Source organism: Ambystoma mexicanum, chromosome 1p (genome assembly GCF_040938575.1).
Source record: "Ambystoma mexicanum isolate Mex_15411 chromosome 1p, UKY_AmexF1_1, whole genome shotgun sequence".
Classification (NCBI taxonomy): Eukaryota; Metazoa; Chordata; class Amphibia; order Caudata; family Ambystomatidae; genus Ambystoma; species Ambystoma mexicanum.
In genome coordinates, this window is record NC_090921.1 from 610,882,689 (window position 1) to 610,895,078 (window position 12,390).

Genomic DNA, 12,390 nt, shown 5'->3' on the forward strand with positions numbered 1-12,390 from the left:
CTGCCCCCCTTGACCCTCTTCTCACAGCTCTCCAAAATGTGAAAGAGCTCAGGCTCCACCCCTGATGGTCTCCCATGATTATATGGCAAGTGAGTTCCATACACAGGACAATGCGAGCGTTTTAGTGGGGCTTATGTTCACTGCTCCCAGGGACTCCTCCTGGGAATGGCTTTCCCCCTCCACCATGGCCACCATGGCAAAAGCATGACGAGGCTCCACCATCACCACCTCTTCCTCTACCTAACCATCCTCCTCCTGCCTCAGGTATGCCCACCACCTGCTGTGGCACCTCTGCAGGCTGATACTCCCCCTAAGCGTGCTTTTGACAGTCTTCCGCTCAGGCACTGGAGCACCTTCAACCAGTAAGGACCTATCCCAAATACCTATTCCAGGGTGTTTGCTGTGGCCGCCCCTCAACCGTCATAAGGCTAATGCTGTCTTGTGTCTACAATGCCTCAGGGGCGTTTCCACAAGAGGCCCTGCCTCCCCTGCCTCTATAATGGCATCTGCATGAGGCCCTCCTTTTCCTGCCTCTGTGCTTGTTGTGACCACTGGGGCCTATTCTGATGGCCTTCCCATCTCCCCTATTCCTGATGCCTCCCCAATGTCTAACCCTCCCCCACCGACTCAGAGGACCAGTGGTGCTTCACAACCCCAAGTGACCCAGCTGAACAAACAAAGGAACATGCAATCATACACCTAGGAACTAGAAATATAATTACTAACAAAATACTACTACTGTAATACAATACAAAACAGTACACAGCAAATGCATGTGTGGGGACGTATAAACAATTGTTTGGGGGTCTGTGTATTTTTATTGGGATGCACGTAGGTGTTAAAATCTTTTTGGGCTTTTTAAAAAAAATTATGAAGTGATACAGATATACTGACTAAACAGTAAAACAAAGGGGAACACAAATTACATCAAAACATACTAGACAGACACTCTGCAAAGGACTAACCACAGATTGATAACCTTCTTCAAAACTCCAAAATGTACCAAAACCCCTCCAGTTTTGAGAACACCATGTGCATAACCTTTCCTGTAAATCCTAGCAAAGGCCACAAGTGAGTTGAACATTTTAGATTGTTTTGTGATACAGCATAGTGTGTAGCCACTACTCTGTACAGTACTTTATTCCTGGGTTATTCAGGTAAATCTCACAACAATTTCAGGCTGATAAAATGTTTCTCTAAACAGCGGGTTGAAGAAGTCAGACCCATTCTTGCCATCACATGCTCAAATCAAACACATTTGGGCCTAATTACAAGTTGGATAGTGCGGCTAAAATCGGCAGTAATGCAGTGGTAACAGTTATTTCTGTATTACTGCACCACCCAACCATGGTTTTGGTGGTGGGGTGGGAGATAACCTCAACAAGCTAGAGGTAATTCCGCCAATTTACTGGCAGAAAACAGCCATTTAGGCAGAATTACTGCAGGTAGTAATTCTGCCAAAATCCCTATGGAGTGGGACTAAGACTGCCATAGCACCACTTGTAATCTGGTGGTAATTCTGCCAGACCAAGTGACGATAACAGTACATCCATTTGGTAGTATTTCCATGGATTTTCCGCCAGAATACCACCAAACTTGTAATGAGGCCCAATGCACTTGGCTGTTTCTTTAATGTGGAAACCAAAATTAACTCTTTCTTTTTGAGCTGACAAATATAATCCTTAGAAACACTTACTGTATATTGCATTCATCTTAATGGTATTTGTGTTCAGCACTGGTCCTGCTCAGAGGTTCTCGGAGCACCTTACAAGGTTCAAAGGTTGAAAAGGTAGGCGGTGAAACTGAAGTTAGAACATATTTAGGGTAGGAAGATTAGGGTACACAAATGCTAGAGGTGGAGGTGGAGGTGCAGAGCTATGTGTGCGGAAACATGTAGGTTTTGAGGATCTCTCTGAAAGTGCAGGCCGTGGGTGCAATGTGGATGTGAAGAGGTAGGGTGTTCTAGGCAGTGGGCACCCACTGGGTAAATGCTTGCTGTTTTGTGCATGTAAGTTTGCAGAGTGGAATGTGTGGGAGATTCTGGCTCTATTGTCTGGTGTTTGTGTGAGTGATAGGTTTGAGTTTGCAGTGAAGCTAACACAGGGTTTTGTGGTGGATGACTTTAAAAATTATGCAGAGTCGGTTGAAGGCAACGCTCTGGGTTACGGGGAGCCAGCGGAACTGGGCGAGAGGTGAAGTGATGTCCGAATGTTTGGACAGGTGGAGGAAGAGGCTGGCTGCTGCGTTTTGTATGACTTGCAGGAGGGCAAGGGTGCTGTTGGAGAGTCCAGCAAGGAGAACATTGTGGTAGTCCTTTGCAGTTATTCTGTACATGTTCTTTTCCCATTAACCAATTCAAACCAGCCTGAACTTTAGCCAAACTTTCCCGAAGATTAATGGTATTTAAAAGAGTTTGGTTTAGATTCAGGTTGGAAGAAATGTCCAAGGGCCCTGTGAACCTACTTGAATCTCACTTGGAGATTTGCGAGAGCCCACGGATCACATTTGATAAAGTTCACCCAGGCCTCCTTATGAACAGCCGTACACTAGGCGGCGTGCTATAACCCTCAGGCTCAAACCTGCCTGGAATACCGGTAGTCGGAATAGATTTATTGAAAAGTTGCTAATCCACACCTTTGCAAAAGACAAAAGGCAAGTGGGGACCAGACGTCAAGTATCAAGCACTTTGCCGCTGGTTCACACATGGACCCTTGATAGCTTGGAAGCCCAAATCTGTATTATAATGCAGTTGCATGTCTGAAGGATATGACAATCTGAGACAAAACCATAATGACCTATCAGGCATGGCATTCTGACTAACATGGGGCGGGTGGAGAGAGTTGAAAATAGAACAAAACAGATGCTTACTAGTGCCCATTGAATTCTACTGGTGGTGATCTAAGGCTTGACACAAACAGCACTGTTTGCCAGGGCATAGGATCCAAGGAAGACAACCTTTTACAAATAAAGGAACCAACGTGCACTTATGTTCTAAATATTGAAAAATCATGAATTCCATTAGCTCTGTCTATGTAATCAGGAACTGCTTTTTATGATGTGTTTATTTAACTAAACAATCCCATTCAATCCTTCTCAATATGACTCACGGGACATAGCAACTCAATGTATTATTTTTTTTATTTTTTTAACAAAAACCTCTGAGTTAGATAGCACATATATACTAACAAACAAACGTGTAACTAAGATCAACGATCCTTTATGTTAATTGTGCAGCTACTTCGAATATATTTGGGATTTCTGCATCAGCACATGTTACAATTTGACATGTTATTTATTCATGTCAAAGTTGTATGCTAGTGGATCTTGGCAGGAGGTACTCCTTTAACCTGGCAGGAATACAGACATACAATACAGAAAAAATACTTAAGCAATACATATAACGCCCAAAGGCAATTAAAATAAATAGAGCGCATTGGTATATGTCAGAGGTCAAGGTGTCACTCATTCGGATAAGATGTGGTTTCAAAGAGGACAGAATGAAACAAGGTTCTAAATCTTGGTTACACAAGCGGCGGGGTATTAGTTACATCATCATTACAATTATTACTAAACAAGGAAAGAAAGAATATGTACAGGTAAGAGAGCTTTTACTGTCCCAAAATGAGATGGTTCCCTTTGAGCAGAACTAGATAGAACCAACTGTGGTCATTGTAGAGTGCTGAGAAGCCCGTGGGTCATAACTAGAAGTGTGAGACTACACTGTCACGGGTCACAGTTATTTGTTTAGGGTTTGGGAATGGAAAGCAAGCCTTTCGGATTTCATTTGGATCTCAGTATTATGAATTCCTTTTTTAGGTAGAGAGGAAGGTTTATTCAACGTTTAAGCTTAGCTCTGCAAGGGGTCTCCCCCATCTCTTAGTCCCTGGATCCTGGGTAGCATAATCTAATTGTTCTCAGTAGATTTAAAGTCTCCATGGAATGTTGTGTTTAGGAGTTAAGATACTTTGTTCCTCATTACAGATTGGGAGGTATTCCAGTAGTACATTTGCCGGACTACCACCAAACAGATTTAGCGCTACCACTACTTGGTTCGGCAGAATAAGTGGTAGTATGGTGGTATAAGTCCCCATTTATGAAGTCCAAAGGACTCCATTGGGACTTCGGCAGAATTACAGCTGATGGTAATTTCACTGCTTTTGCCAATTTTTGGTGCTAAGGTCACAGAATTACCTCTGGAATTTTGCTGCAGATTTTTCCTTCACGTCACCACCAATCCTATAGAAAGGAAGTGTGACGATGCAGCGGTAACCAAATTACCTTTGTTTTCGTGCCATTTTTTACTGCACCTTCGTACTTGTAATGTGGCCCTTTGTATTGAATTTGGTTCTCCACAGGCAGACAGTTCGGGGCGTTTAAAAGTGGTGAGATAGTATCACAGACCTTTACACCCAGAACAAACCATGCTGCTTTGTTTAGGATCAGGTGCAGTCATTTTAGTTGATTTTTGTTTAACCCCATATAGAATATATTACAGTAGCCAAGGTGTGAAAGGATGAGACCTCTGGTAAATCTAATATTTTGCGATTCATGCCAAGATAGAAAGTGATCTTCATAAGGCTGTGTATTTTAAAGTGTAACTTTTGTGCCTGTAAGTCAATCAGAAGTGTAAGTGTAAGTGTATTGCCAAATATTACACTGATTTATTTTGTTTGACCTTGGGGTGTGGGGGGGCACTGGTCCCATATGGGGTGCCAATTAGAACGTGGTGAAAAAGGATAGGTTAACAGAATCAAAAAGTTACTTCTCTTCAAATTATTGAGACAGATGCTGTTTTCTACGATCGATGGTCGAGTCCTGGATTCTCTGTAGGAATTTGTTAATGTGTACTTTAGGACTTTCAGCATTCAAAATTAAAAGAACCTGTGAATCATTTCTAAAAGATTTAGTAAACATGTTGAAGATGTCTGCCAAGGGTTTACAATACCCATTACATAATGTGAGAGATAGGTTGGATCCTTGGGGGACCCCACATGTAATCAAAAAAGTAGGTGATTTGAGATTTCCTATTTTGGCTATTGAGGTACAGCCTTCTAGATGGATGATAATCAAGTTCAAAGGTGTTCGGTAAATCCCCATTTGACTTCATAATCCTTGTATCAGTGTGTAGTGGTTGACAATATCATCTTTCATGGATTAATTTTCTCTCTCAATGGTTTGGTGACAGCTTCCACTAATTTGTTGTTACGTCATTTTGATTTTCTATATTTACTTTCTAGGTTGTCACCCATTGTTAAAAAGGTGGCTACATCTTTTTAAAACCATATGCTAGTATTTTGGATGATGGATTTGATTCTTTTGAAATTGTTTAGGATAAAAATACCAACATATCAACAATTACGTTTTTCTAATTGTCTAATAAGGATGAAGGATTGTTTACTCTGCTTGGGTGGGTTCTTAGAATTTGTATTTGTTAATTTTAGTCATTTATCTTATTATCTGATGGCTTTGGATTTGTTTTTTATTTGGTTGTGTGTGGACTGGTTTGGAAGGTTCCATTTGTTCACAAGTAAGTGTGCTGTCACTAGGATAGTTAAGGGCTGTTCACAGAATTATGGGGTGTTACTTTATTCTGCAGTTGAAGCTCAAGTTGGCAACTGTGTTAATAAGATGGTGTTCAGATTATTAGGCTGGTCAGGCCAGAGATATACATCACCCTTGATGATGATTGTAATGCCAGTGGTTTGAATACTTATCCGCTAGCATGCCCACTCCAGAGAAAAAGTTTTGTTGGGGCTTGCTGGTTGGTACACCAAAATAATAGTCAAACTATGTTATCAAAACTGTGAGTAGGGTTTTCGTCAATCACGCTTATTCTAAGTCTCTCTGGATATGCAAAGGTGGCATTTTGATGGGTAATGTATAGGCTGTCGGTAGAATAGAGTTAGATGACTGTTGTGAAGTTATCTATGGTTCCTAGTAAGTCCAGAAGAATTATTCCATACACTGACAAACGTTGTTGGCATTTCTTATGGATGATTCTCTGCTCAGGACACCAATTGGTAATGTAGAGAACTCTGTATTTTCAGACTGGCGGATATCTTGTTGTTTAATTGTGGGGAGCTATTAGAGTTCGGGTAAGGTAAAGGTGATTTGCTTTCCAGATGGCTATGGTGTCCTGATCTGTTTTATTGATGTATTTGTATTTGTATTTGTATTTATTTTATATGTAACGCGCAAGCCAACAGGCCCGGAGGCATCAGGGCGCAATTTGTACAGGTTACAGATATACATATGTACAGACATAATATTACAAATTTACACAAAGACAGTAGGTGACTAAAGGAATCTATCTACATATACTACAGTGATGCCGGTGCTGCTAGGCAATAACAGAGGACAGCAGGTCAGAGTGTGTAAGACAGAGGCGCTGAGCAGGGCTTAAAGCTGGTCAAAAAGCCAAGATCTAGTATTGGCTTTGAAAGTGTTAAATGAGTCTTCAGCTCTGATGGTAGCAGGGAGGGAGTTCCATAGCTTGGAGGCTAGGACAGGGAAGCTTAAACCCCCTGCTTTTTGCAGTTTAAATCTAGGGATCGCTAGACAGTGGGACTGGGCAGTATATGATTACTTTTATTTCTCCTGGGTTGGGGGTCTCCTGGCTTTGTTGGGGACAATTTAGGGCCTGATTCAGAGCATTTGTCAATGAGGTTGTTGCCATTATAACACGCTTCTGTGAATCAGGCCCATAGGGTGGTTTTTTTGTGCCAATTGGTTTTCACTGAGTATTTTAGTGAGTCAAGCGACATTTGAGATTAACTGGTAAAATTTGTTTGGGGAAGATATTTTCAAGGGTTATTAGTTTATGGACTTTGACCTGACACATGATGATTCCGTTTTTGTATACGTTAATAGTCAGTTAATCATATTTGCAAGGGGTTATTTTATTGCCCCAGCTTGAACCAGCATTTTTTTCCCCCAATACCAATTTGCTAAAGGGTTACTCTTGAGGATTTTCATGTTAACATCCTTTCAACTGTTCATCTGTTGATGGAAGGATGGGCTGTTTGTGGTACATTATCCATGTAAAGAGCGTTTCGATGGCTGCTTGGCTTTGAAGGTAGGGGCATCATAGAAGTACTGGTAGGGTGTCATCTATTTGGGTGAGTCTGCACTAGCTTTGTTATCTTTGCATGTGGTGTGTGTTGGTTATGCTTAGTCATGTAGCTGGGCTGTCAGGTGTATGTTATCTGTTAAAGCAATACCGACAAGCTCCTTCCTGTTTTCCTGGTTCGAGCAATATGACAATAAAGGGAAGCTATATAGCACGAGGGTTGGTGTGAGTAGTATCAATGCTATGAGACGGTTTATGGTCGTTCCATCGAATTTTTTCCATCGAATGACCATTCCATCTAAAAAAATGCGTAGAAAAAATTACCATCGAATGCATGTTTTTTCCTTTTTTTTATAAAAATGGGGGGTCTCCCACCAAACCTCTGTTTTTTATCCTTTAAAACTCACTATAGATAACATTAAACCCTTTACCTTGAAAAAACATGCATTCAACGCATATTTTTTGGATGCAATTTTGTCGATGGAATGGCATTCGATGGTAATGTTTTAGATGAAATGACCAGATACCCTATGGACTAATGGACCTCGCAGGCTGGATGTAACTTTCCTGGGGCGATGAGGGCTTGAAGAAACTTTTAAATGTGCATGAAAATAATGGCCTGAAAGGGCCAGATGCAACTTGTAAACGCTCAAGAGTACAGATGTAAGTATTTAGATGCACAGGAACATACCGGATCGTATAGGCCTGAAGCAACTTTTAAATGTACAGGAAAATAGTGGGACTTGGTGGCCAGATGCAACTTTTAAAGAGGGTGCATGACTACATTTTAAGGTGCACAGGAAAACAGAGGCCCTCAGGGTCCACATATAACTTTAAAATGCAGAAGAAAAGAAAGGGCCTTGCGGGTCAGAAGCACGTTTTAAAGGCAGACTAATGTACCGGACCTCAGGGTCAGAATCCATTAATTAGTTGCACCAAACATTTATACGGCCTTAGATGCGCAACAGAGGCATGTCGTCCCTGGATGCACTATCTGTCTGTGGTGGGCAGAGAATGTCCAGATAGTAGAGTTGGATGATTTTAACGTACAAAGCCGTTCAGTATATCTGCTTTATAAAGGTCAGCACGGGTTGTGGGCAGGGAATAAATGCCCAACACCCTTACAGGGTCGAACAGGGCACAACAGAAGCCGTCCCTGCCTGCGTTTCCTCTGCTTGGACATCAGGAGATGAACGTCTATACTCTGGATTTTATGAGGGAACATGAGGTGTTAAGCACCAATCATGAGGGTGTCTGATTTGAATATGGCCTTCATAAGGGAAAGGGTCAGGCCAGCAGAGATGGGAAATATCGGGTCCTGACCTGGCTCTTAGATGCAGCTTCATGAAGACTGATGTGGTTGGTCACTGGGGGAAGCTGAGTGAGCCTTTGGGTGTAGGCACCACACTACAGCTTAGACGGCAGTCTGCCCACACAGTAATGTGGTATTAGGCGCCAGTCATGATGGCACCTAACTGGAATATGACCACCCTACTAGCTACTGGACAGGGCCAGGCCAGCAGATATGGAAAATGGTGCGAAATCACCTTGGCCTCAACTCCAGCTTCATATATCGAGGGGTGCTGCATGGGAGGTGGAATGAGGCGGACAGGTGTTGAGGCCACAGATTTCTTTCGTTTAGACAGCAGTCGTCCCCCTCAGTCACGAGGTTAAAAAGCACCAATGACAATGGTGCCTGACTGGAATGTAGCACATGGCCACTGTACAGGACAGGGCCAAGACAACAGAGATGGAAAATGGTGCGTACTGACCTGGGTCTCGGCTCCAGCTGCACGGAGCGAGCAAGGAGCTAGGATGGTGGGCTGCTGCAGATTGCACATACAATTTTCAAATCATATGTAAACAAAGCATAACATTTAAGACAATAATTAGTGAGGGATGTCCCCACAAAGGTTAAAAAAATCACGCCCCGATTCCTTTTGTTGTTCTTTCAAGACCCTTTAAACACAAATGCACATATAGTTAATTGTATTTTAGACTAGACTGCACAGTCTAGATGGTGTCACAATGGGGAAGTAGTACAGTCTCCAATAAGTGTGCTTTGAATGTTACTATTCTCTCAAGGGTTGTTTTCATAAAGGCTCAAATCAAAATATCAACGTCAGGTAATGATTGTATAGGCCGATGATCCTCGAGCTTTCCAGTGAGCACACATATGTCCTGGACAATGACGTGAGGCTATTTGCTGGCCAGTCCGGATCCCAGCTCCCTTTTCTGATGCGCAAAAGTAAACCACTTTGCAACCAATGCTATAACTTCAAAGCCTGTGACAGTGTACTTAAGCTTTAACAAAATCATCATACGTCATGACACGGTTTGGTTGACCAAAACCTTATGCATGACAAACAGTGGTATCTATGGGAAGATACCCCGGGCCCTTGCCTGCCGTAAAGGGCTGGATATACCAGTCAATAATACAAAAAAGGTAGCAGGTGCCCCTTTCGAGAAAAAACGTGGCATGATAACCTGTTCTGTGGTTTTTACCCACTTTGAGAGTCCGCAGCCATCGCTTTTAGCTCACTGTACTTTTCACAAAGGAGGAATTTCCATTTGCATATCAGTCTTTGTCCCGCCCTGCTACCTTTTGTGTATTTTTGCAAATAACTTGGCGTTGGTCACCCTAGGTTACCTGGGGGAATGATGACGTGGACTCCCTGCTCACTGTGCTCAGAGAGGCACAGCTCCACCGCACTGATGAGGCCCAACAAGGCTAAAACACGTGTATGGGGTTGCTGTCGGTACTCTTGTTCAAAAGAGGCTAGCCAGGCATTTTGGTGCTGGACTGCCCTTGTGGGCGGCACAAAGACTGATATGCAAATGCATATTCCTCCTTTGTGAAAAGTACAGTGAGCTAAAAGCGATGGCTGCAGACTCTCAAAGTGGGTAAAAACCACAGAATAGGTCATCATGCCATGTTCTTTCTATTTATATCAGTCAATAATGTAAGCCAAGTTAGGAGTTTTATAACAGAATGTAGTAAAATGATAATCACAAGAATGCACAAAAGTAGATGTGTAAATTCATCATATTCATGACATATAAATCCAATTTCAAATGCTGGAAAAAGTCCCAATTTTAACAATATTCAGACTTTAGCAAAACGATCATGCTCTACATGTATTGGGAGTCTAAACCGTTTGCATGGACATCATCTTTTCCATGTGGTGCTATACCATGAAGGGAGTGGAGAGTTGCCATACGTTTCTCCTTACCCCTCGTAGTGATGGGAAAAAGAAATAAATCATAAAGGGGTCACTTCCTGAGACAAACGATCTTTATCGAGGCCAAGGGTGCATAATGTGTTGGCCAATATCACACTTGTCAATGGGAAGCGCTGTACAAGGGTATCCCGTCCCTCCCTCTTGCGTATCTGCTATCTGTATCCTCTGCCACTTGAACAACGAACACTAGGTTTCACTGTAGAAATTCCATACAGAGTAAAGTGATGGCTGATGCCTGGGTAGCAACACCCCAAGACAGACGGACACCTGTGGAATCTCAACAGAGTAGCTTAGTGTGTGAGATAAATGGATAGGAATGTCTGGTGCATGGACTCACACATTCCCAATAACCGGATAGAGTGCCTCAGTCTACTGGTGGTCTGTGCTTACTCAATTCACCTGCTATAAGGCAGTGGAAGTGGGCCATACCACTCTGTCACCATGCACAAGATTCCTCCAGCTCTAGCTGAGACCCTCAGCTGATGCTAACATCTTCTGAACGGCAGGTACTTATAGTAATGTAGCCATGGTTGCTCTCCACTTGCTACTGGCATTCCGCGGGACCACAGAGAGAGTTATAACACTGTGGGATTCTCTACACACTCTGAAAAGGCTTGCAAGATACGGGGGGACAAGCGTTGATGTCCTAGCCCCTGCTACCTGGGATTCTATCTCCCCTTATCTTAAAAACATTCAAATTACGAATGACTTCAAAAGAAGTCTAAAGACCTTTTTGTTCAACACTCCCTAAATCTAAGCTTCAATTTACAGCTGCCACTCTGACTGATTTTTCTGTTGTTTTGTCTTGTTTTGTTCTTTGTGCGCCCTGATGCCTTCGGGCGAGCTGGTGTGTTACCAAAAATAAAAAGAAATAAATAAATCGGACGGTGGCAAGAGAGAACTTTGATCAAGTAACAAGGTGATTACTAATGACTGCCTGGCAGGCAGCTCCGGGCCAGCCTGGGCAGTCTAGCTGGCTCAGTCAGTCCATCAGAACTCCATCCTTTTCTTGATATACCTTATAGATATTAACATAGTTTGGCAACAAGAGTTTATGAATGGCTAGTGAGATGGAGATGCAAATGCAGACCACACCTGTCAGAAGCAATCAATTTATTCAGAGTGATTTGGTGTAAACTTGGATTTTAACGCCACATACCTGCACTTGAACTTCCAGTACACAAAGTTCACAAGGATAACAGAGATGTCAGGAGGTCTCAAGTAGTGGGGCCATGTCCTGTTCTGTTGCTAATGAAGTTCAGAAATCCAAATTGCAAGCACATCCTGTGACCTGCTGCCTCGTCAGACAGCCTCAGCCGTAGAACAATCTTCCCATTGAATTAAAGGAGGCAGCACACCGATTCAATGTACATTCAGAAAAGCACTGGGAACCGCTCCTTTTCCACGTTGCTGTCCCTGTAAAAATCACGGTTTTGTGATTTTAAAATTGTAACTGAGCTCTCATTCGTCAGTAGGTACACCACCAACTAGTGACTTACTGTCCTTGCCATTTAAACAATCTGCCATTGTTGAAAAAGTGATCACCCTTACTGGTTCTGATACTATAAGTAAGATATTCACAAACATTGCTATGCACATGCTGTCTGCTGTGAAATGTTTATTATCATTGTTCCTTCACATCTCATCCCACATTACCTAATATGCCACTTACCTCCCAACTCTTTCCTTACCCAACCCTCTTACTCTGGGCACTCTCATGTGATGTTCTAGCTGCATGTGACACATTACAAAACCCCAAAATACACATGAATAAGTAAAGGGAGAATGAGCCCTGCCTCAGACCCAAGGAAGGTCATCATGAAGCCTGGGATACCCATGCCCAGCTTGCATACAACCCTCCATCTTCTGGCCTCACCGGCAGCTGGCGCTGGGTGTGGCTTCTATAGTAGTGTGCAGGGAGTGTTCCCATCCAGAGGGGCATATAAAATGTCAGTATACTGGGTGTGGCTCTATAAAAGGATCCACATCAGAGACACTAATATACAAACATTGGTAAGTAATCGGTGAGGGGCCAGAGAGACATTGGTCCTCATTATAAGTTTGCTGGTCCAGGGGCGT